Here is an 8,615-nt window from a genome sequence, read left to right on the forward strand (position 1 = left end):
TGGCAGGCTATACTTTGCCATGCGTAAAATAAGGGCATGGTTAAGCTCTGGCACCGAGTGGCACGTAGCCCTGGCTCTTGTAGACAGATATAGAGTTTGGAAGTGAGTGGAGATGAAGCGTAGGTGAGGAGATTGCTGAGAAGTGCTGTGGAGCCTGCTTGAGCCCACAGAACAAAGATGTGGAGGCGGGGATGGTTGAGACATAACAGTGCTGCTGGTCTTAGAAGCCTTCTAAACGTTATTGCGTGTATGGCAGATCATACTGCTAGACTAATCATCAATGTGATCGAATTAATCACAGCTGTGTAGCTTGCTCTGTCTCAAGATGCTGGAGAATAGCATGGTTATTTTTCTACCTGGATATCGTTCATTTGTCACAGGTATGGAGGTTTTGCTATTTTGTTCATTATAACTCAGTCTGGGAGTGTGCAAATGGAACCAAATTGATTCCATTTGTAAACTCTCAGACAGGGTTAAATGAACACTCAGGATTTCAGTGGAAGTGGGAAGGAGGATTGGACAGCAGGGGCCAGCCATGCTGACATACCAATCATAGCGTGGTGTGGTGGGAGCTGCTCTTGAATGTTGTTGTAATGAGGGCTCATGGAGACTGACAGCCTATTCGCTGGGTTGTTCAGCTTGTGAATGACTGGGATGACTTGTCTGGACTTGTCGATAGGGGCTTACGCTCTCTCTAACCCTCCAATGCTGTAAGGTCCCCTGCAGAATAGCAGCCTACTGCCGGGTCTGACAGCTCAAGAGGAGACATGTGACATGCGACTTGGTGGGAAGAAGTTGGGGAGATAAACAATGGGCTAAAGGTCACAACCTTTGAAAATAAAAGGACAAGAAGAGCATGAGTACAGGTGCACTGAAATACACCTATGTACACGCATGCCACGCACAGCTTGCCATATTAACAAGGCAGACTGTGTCAGATTCATGTATCTGATGCAGGCAAAATATTATTCTGCAAGAGAGTGAATGCAGAGACTAAATCCTGAATATGTTTCTCTCTGTTTAGTAAAGTTTAACATCTTATGATGCCTTGCCACAAGTCTAACCCCTTTAGTTGCTGCATGTTAAATTAGATATAGCAATAATATGTGTGGTGGATTATGTTGTTGACTCAGCTCTCTATCTTGTCCTTTGCTTTTCAAAGAGGCTAATGAAAAGAAAAGTCATCTTATTTTCCACTGTCACCTGGCTGTCCACACATGCCAGCAATAGAAAATTAAAGAAGGATACTGTTGCATCATCTTCAGTCAGGCCCTCCAAATTGCATAGCAAATTGGTGGTTAGAAAGTAAAGTAACATATACTGTAAAACCCTTATTATGAACCAAAGGTGTCTTCTTGTATGTTTGTCAATACAGTGCTATCAGTATGTGATGTAAGCAAGGCTAGCAGTTCTGATGTATCTGATGTTTGCAGGGCTTGCTATACTGTAGGTATACCATAGAGTAGAGGTATACGGACACAGCAGGTAGTCCATAATTATTCATAAAGCAGAGGCTCAGGCTAGCATATCGGTCTGGTATGCAATTTACTTCATTAAATAACTCAATCACAATGTATTAAACGTTCTCTGGCGCTGATCCATTGTAAAAGACCCACTACCTCGGTTCATCATATTTCACTCTATAATCCAATATGAGGTGTGCAGGCCGTTGTGAATTGGCCTCCCGCACTTCTAATAACCTTGGCAGCTTTATTACATTTATAGCCTACTTTGATCAAGCGAGCCATACTTACTTCTTGATAAGATTAAGGCGTGTGTGAGACGTGCGTGTAGCCTTTTATAGCCTAATATGCTCTGGAAACTTGACAGATATCCTAGTTTTACTGGACATTTTTTTTGGTTTTGGTTTATTCAAACGTTTCCAGCTGGCTCTCATTGAATTCAATGAATGTATTTAATTATTGTATAGTCACATTTAGCTACGCTCGGAGACGGAGACCACAGGCGTTTTGTTTACACTGTAGCCTACTGTATGTCCTGAAACTAGCTTTTGCCAATATGAAATGAATAGGCCTAGATATTGAGCAAATACATGGCCCATATCTTACCTAAAATGCTATCAGATGCTATTTCAGGTTAGGTGAAATACTATGGAACACTGAAGTAGCATGGACCTACGCCATTATGCTCGAAGCTGGTTATAAAGATACAAAGGTTTTTTCAGTGATGTCACCGTCATGTGACCGACTCAACTTTTCTCCACTGTGTGTAACATTCTGGTGACGCTAGGTTACAGACTCAACGTTGCCTGCTCATATTTGTAGTTTTTGTACAATCCATAAATGTGGAATTCCCAGCTACCTTCTCACGGACCGGTGTTACAAGTCCTGTGGACTGGCACCGATGGAATGCACTTCCCATTGCATTCAGAACTGCAGACTCACTCCCAAACTTCCGCCGTAGTCTGAAAATCCACCTCTTCAGACTCCATCTTGGCCCGTAGCACTTGCCATAGCACTTGCCTCGACGACCTTACAGGCGTATGCAAAGGCTCAACTTATGTAATTTAGATAGCTTTTTATGTAGACATGGCACTCTATAGTGTATACGAGTAGTTTCATTACCGTATATAGATACTCCACTGTTAGATGACTATTAGGTTCTTAGCTTACTTAGGATTCTTGATGACTATTTTTTAGTGGTGTAAACCACTCCTACAACTGGCTTTGTTATTGAGTGGTGTAAACCATTCCTACAACTGGCTTTGTTAGTTTGTCTGTCTGTCTGTTCGTACCAAAAAATGAGCATGGTTGCTATGGTCACCCAGTTCACACGGGTGTGATTTCATTACGTCAGACATTACGTCAGACCACATTCTATATAAGACCTTACACCACTCAGTTCACACGGGTGTGATTTGTTTTATGTATTTGATGTATTACTATGTGTTGTTCTTGCTTACTGTAAATCGCTCTGGATTAAGAGCATGATCTGCTAAATGTCTAAATTGTAAATTGTGTTTGGGAAGCTCTGACCTTGATGACCACCTGAATGCAAAGACATGCGATTTGGTCACTTTTTAAAGACAGAAGTGGGACATTGTTGATCAAGGAAATCAACCTTATCAACCAGGGCCACCGAGGCCATGGTTTTCCCTGCCGCTGAGTAATGTGCCCCAGTCTGGAGCCGTAGCCACCATGTCCAAAAGCCGGACACTGCCCTCAACAGCGCCCTACGGACTGTCTCCGGATGCCTACGAGCCACTCCAACCAACCAACTGCCAGTCCTGGCTGGAATTGCCCCTGCAGAGGTCAGGCGAGAGGCAGCCACATTAGCCCTCGCTCGGAAGGCACAGTTGAGCGAATCCCACCTCCTCCACAACGTCGTCACGGAGTCACCTCAGCGTACGCGCCTCAAGTCCCGTCGCCCTTTTGCCACACAGGCCCAGGAACACCAGCTTCCCATGGAGGGACCAGTGGAAGGCAGCAGAACCATCCAGGCTTCACCACTACATCGAGGATCCCACAGATGTTCCTGGCCAGCACCTGCCCCGCAAGAAGTGGACAACCCTCAACCGCCTGAGGACAGGTGTCGGACGTTTTGGTGCAGCAATGCAGAAGTGGGGTCTCACAGACAGTGCCCACTGCATGCAAATGTGGGGATCCATTACAGACTGTGGAACACGTGCTGACCAGCTGCCCCATATAACGACCACCGGATGGTGATCGTGGGTTAATTGACCTAGACTAGACAATGACACACTGGACTGGCTTGCTGCAACGGAGCTGAAGGTCTAAGGACATATTACAGAAGAAGAAGAACCCTGTCTTATTGGCCAGCGGTTTAGACAGGCGGCCAGCAAGCAGACACTCTCCTGGATGATACTGGATTATACATCTAAAGAGAATGGCCTCTTCTACTGGCCGGCAGGTGCAAGTGCAACACTTGCAGCCTCCAAGCAGTTCCACCATGCTGAGAATCACACCGTGGACTCCCATGGTCCACATCCGTTGTTGTCCAAGCCTCACTACCAGGGAATGACTAAAAGGGTATTCCTCCACCTTTAGGCTGTTATTGGTCTTCCTGGGGCCTCACAGCTCAGATGCAGACGAGGTACCATTGGTGGTGCCAGGGGGTCCCCATCAGCGATTACTAGCTGTTGTTTGGTCGCAACGGCATGCGACCTAGAGGTAGTGCCTATGTTTGAGGATGAAGCCTGGAGCAGCGATATGGCAGTTCAGAAACCCGTCCACCAGTGGCATCATCATTAGGCAGATTCTTTTTTTAAACAAGATGTTTTTTATATATATTTCGATTTTTATTATCGTGAGAACGATGGCTTCCATTTTCGCATTGCAATTTTTCAGGAATAGAAAGCCTGCAGTTTCTATTAGCTTGGATTCCCTATCGATGATGTCACTGGTGGACGGGTTTCTGAACTGCCCACAGCCCTCCTATGAGACACAGACACATTCATGAGGACAAATTATATGAAGATAGGTTGAAAAGTGGTGAAGTGGTCCTTTAAGTATGAAGGCCCACCAAACAGAGAGGAAAAAAGTAGACCGCATGCAGGAGCTAATGCCACCAAGCTTCACAGACTAATCCAATGCTGCTAATCCAATATCAAATCCAGAGGCATATATCTGAGTGGCAGGCCAGGGCACACTGGGGCACATATGGTATTGCTCTGCTCTGACAGGTGCCCTCCCACTTCGCTACCATTAAACAACAGGAGGTCAGCACAAAGAAGAAACTGGCTGGAGCAGACCTGCAGTTTTCTGGGAGTTTATTCCAGATATGTGGTGGATACAAACTGAATTCTGCTTCTCCATGTTTAGTTAGTAATCAATGTATTGTTATTTGTTATATCAGAGGTGGCAGACACCCAAAGAGGACAAGGTGGACAAGATACAGCTTGGTATCAGGCGTCACAAAGACCCTATGACTACTTTAGGCCGCTTCTATTCAATTCAATTCAATTAAATTTGATTAAAGTGTCAAATCACAACAAGTTGTCTCAAGACACTTTACAACCAACAAAGATCCACCCAGAGCAAGCAATATTGTGACAATGGTAACGAAAAACTCCCCTTTAGGAAGAAACGTCAGGCAGAACCCGACTCTAGGGTGGGCGGCCATCTGCCCCGACCGTGTCGGGGGAGATGGGGGGGGGGGGGGGGGGGGGGGGGGGGGGTAGAGGGGGAATAGGAAGAAAGAATAGAAGAGAGATAGACAGGGTGGGCTCCATGGAGGGGCCTGGTCCACATCTGGTCCAGGTCGTGCACTGTGAGGCCGGGTCCACAGTCACACTTCTGGTGGGCTCCATGAAGTGGCCTGGTCCACGGTCACACTCGGCAGTCAGTTGGGGGTTAATATTAGAGGTCCACGGAACTGCGAAGTGGAGGACGAAAAGAGACTCCGGGGAGGGATTCCCCGGATGTTGGGTTAGTGGCAGGACTTACTGGAGCCTATACAGTGTATATTACAAGCACTATTAGCCGAACTACAGGCAATCTGTATGGCACAAAAAGGCCCCAGGTGCTGTTCACACGCCCTGCTGCAGCAGTACCAGTGGTGAGCTCACGGAACTTATGTGGGGTTGACTGTTGTCTCCGACCGGTTCCACTCACTGATTTCCATTGTAAATGGCCCAGAGGAATGTGATGCAGCATAATAACATAGTTCTCAACATTATGAATTCCATTCTGTTAACCATATCAATCAGTGTGACGCAGCGCATCATTTTCCACCATGTAGGCCTAACCTCAAGGGAGGCTGCTGTGAAATTAGCTAAATTAATTTTGTCCCCTTCGTTTTCATAGCGATGTTTGTGTCTCCTGAAGAGATGCTATTTAAGCTCTGTGTTGGTAATGGTTTTCTAATGGGCATGGCAGCAGAGAGAGGGGAGGAGGCAGGGAGCTGGAACTAATAGCCCTCCTCCACCTCACCATGCTACACCTCTCCAACTCCGTCATCTCTTCCCCGGTGCCTGACCCAACACCAATGTTGCCTCTGTTTCATTATTATGACGGCTTCAAAGTTGCCATCCAGCCCACCCTGAGACCAATTTCCTTTCATCCTATTGCTTGTCAGACCCAGCATGGCTCGCCAGCAGAGATACCGTGGGCCGACCCAGACGTCAGCCAGACGCGTCTCGTTATCTCAGACGCAGAAAAGGAGCGCAATGTGGCAGTCCAGAACCAGGGTATGTGGGGAAACTAGAGGGAGGGGGTGGGGTGGTCAACCCTAGTTAGAACATCTCAGGATGAGGTTTGGTGTCACATTAATAAGCTTCTAACAGAAGGCGGACAGTCTGCTTTTGTGCAGAGCAGCATAAATACGAGGGTGAATGCAAATCGTTGCTGTCAGAAGGAAACCTTATATGTCCAAAACCGTTACTTTTCAGGGAATGTAAAAACCTGTGTTATAAGAATTTCCATGTAGTTATGATGTAGTCACAAGCCCTTGTTAATACTTTTAATTGGATAACTATTTATTAAACACCCGGACAGATTTAACCACACCTTCAAAAATGTTCAAAAGTTGTGAAAATAGATATATCTACAAGCTCACAACGCATCATGTCAAGATGAGTTGTGAGCTTGTAGGTTGGCTATTTTCGCTACTTTTGTGTGACAATGAAGTAGTAGGTCTAGGATATTAATTTACGAGAAAACGTGAACATTTTAAATATGGAGATACAAGGTTTCTGCCCAACAGCGTAAAAATGCAACTGGGTCATTTCTGGCTCTGCAACTGTGGCAGTCACATTGGAATGATGACGCCTTCTTTTATTGGCCATGATTGTCCAAGAGGGGGCAGTGTGTCATTATGATCTGAGGAAGACAAGTCAGCAGCCAATCTATTAGTTATAGAGTACATGCATTTGAATTTAGAGTTTATCCATAACTCGCTCGCTCAAACAGGCACACATACTGGTACTATTCATAAACCTATGTTCCCCATGATCACTAACAACGAATAAACAAATATAAGCAGCTATGTTTAGATATTGCGATTGATTGTGCTCTGAGAGAGAGCCCTTTTAATGTTTTTATGTATTCATTTTTACTGGCGTATATGCTGCAGAATGCCTTTGATGTTCACGGAGACACCGGGGTGTTTCACTTAAATCCATTGCATACTGATGGTGCTTTGTAGAGAAGTAGCTGCTGAATCCCCTGAAGTATGTGGATGGATAAACAGGCTTTTCTCACATTGGCTTTCATATCCAGGACTCAAGTTTAACCCTGACATCGCTGACACTGCCTTTCTTCTTAACTCGGAGCTGTGTCCTGTCCAGGCAGGAATACAGTAGCATAGTAGGCCTTCATACACTGTGTGTGTGTGTGTGTGTGTGTGTGTGTGTGTGTGTGTGTGTGTGTGCGTGCGTGCGTGGGCGGACAGCATATGTGTTTTTATGAGCATGTACTGTATGCATATTTTCTGTGTGCGTGTGTGCGTGTGTGCGTGCATGCGTGCGTGCGTGCGTGCGTGCGTGCGTGCGTGCGTGCGTGCGTGCCTGCGTTATAGATGTGTTCATCATTCAGTCTTCCAGACAGACAGAATCCTTCCATCATCTAACACCACCAACATCCTCCTCCATCCCTATAGAGACCCACTATTGCACAGAGTGCACCAGTATCATGGCACGCATGCTTCATTTATTTATTATACTACTCCAACACTTGACGCTCGTCGCTGTCACATGCCGAAAATAGCAGGTCTACAAGGTGTAGAATTGGAGTGGCGCACCGCCTCAGAATGGTGTGTGATGCAAGAAGGAGTGATATTTATCTTTGTCATAAAGATTTGCATCATTATTCTGTCCTGTCTTAAAGTGACTTTCCCTGATGGCTTTCACACATTTTCATGTCAAGTATACCCCAAAATTGACACAAATTAGGCCATATTTGAAAATATTTTGTGCCAGGAAGTGGGAGTTTGTTGTTAGATTTAGTACAGAATTCTACCACTGTCTCTACAGTAGGCGGGGAGATTATAGGTGGAGAGACTGAAACCTATTATCTGAATATACATTCTTGACTTCTGAAATAATAGGAAATTAACCACTTTCAAGTAACATGGTGTCCCTATTTGGGCATGTCATTATAAGCGAACACTTTCGGAATTTTCCTGATTATTCTTTTAGACTAGACCCGGCCGGCTGTAGAGCATCGAGTCGGTAACGATGGAAGTTGGAGATTCATGCCTCACCCGGCTATGCGATACCCATTGTACCCGTGTCAGAGTACCCGTTCCACCCATCTGTCTGTGTCCCTTTTATGCCCATATATGGAGATTTCTGTATCTGTCTCTCTATGTCCCTTTATTCCTATATATACAACATGGAGTTCTGTGTCAGGCATGCCCAAATATGGAGTTTTGTCATGTCAGAACAGGCCAGCTCCATATATGGAGCCTGGGCAGGGGCCCTGTCCAGAGCCCGGACAGAGGCCTTTTGTGGCGGTTCTGGACAACCGTGGGTCCGACCGACTCCGGGCACTGCACTCCCTGCGGTGGTGTGGAACACGTGTGTCTAATTTGAAGTCGGCAGGGCGAAAGGTTTACGAGTTACGTGGATTACAAACGTACAAACAGGGACATGGTGCATTTATAGTTAAATAGCAAAAATAGACTATTTACAAGCT

The sequence above is a fragment of the Electrona antarctica genome, assembly GCF_951216825.1.
Source record: "Electrona antarctica genome assembly, chromosome: 2".
Lineage (NCBI taxonomy): Eukaryota > Metazoa > Chordata > Actinopteri > Myctophiformes > Myctophidae > Electrona > Electrona antarctica.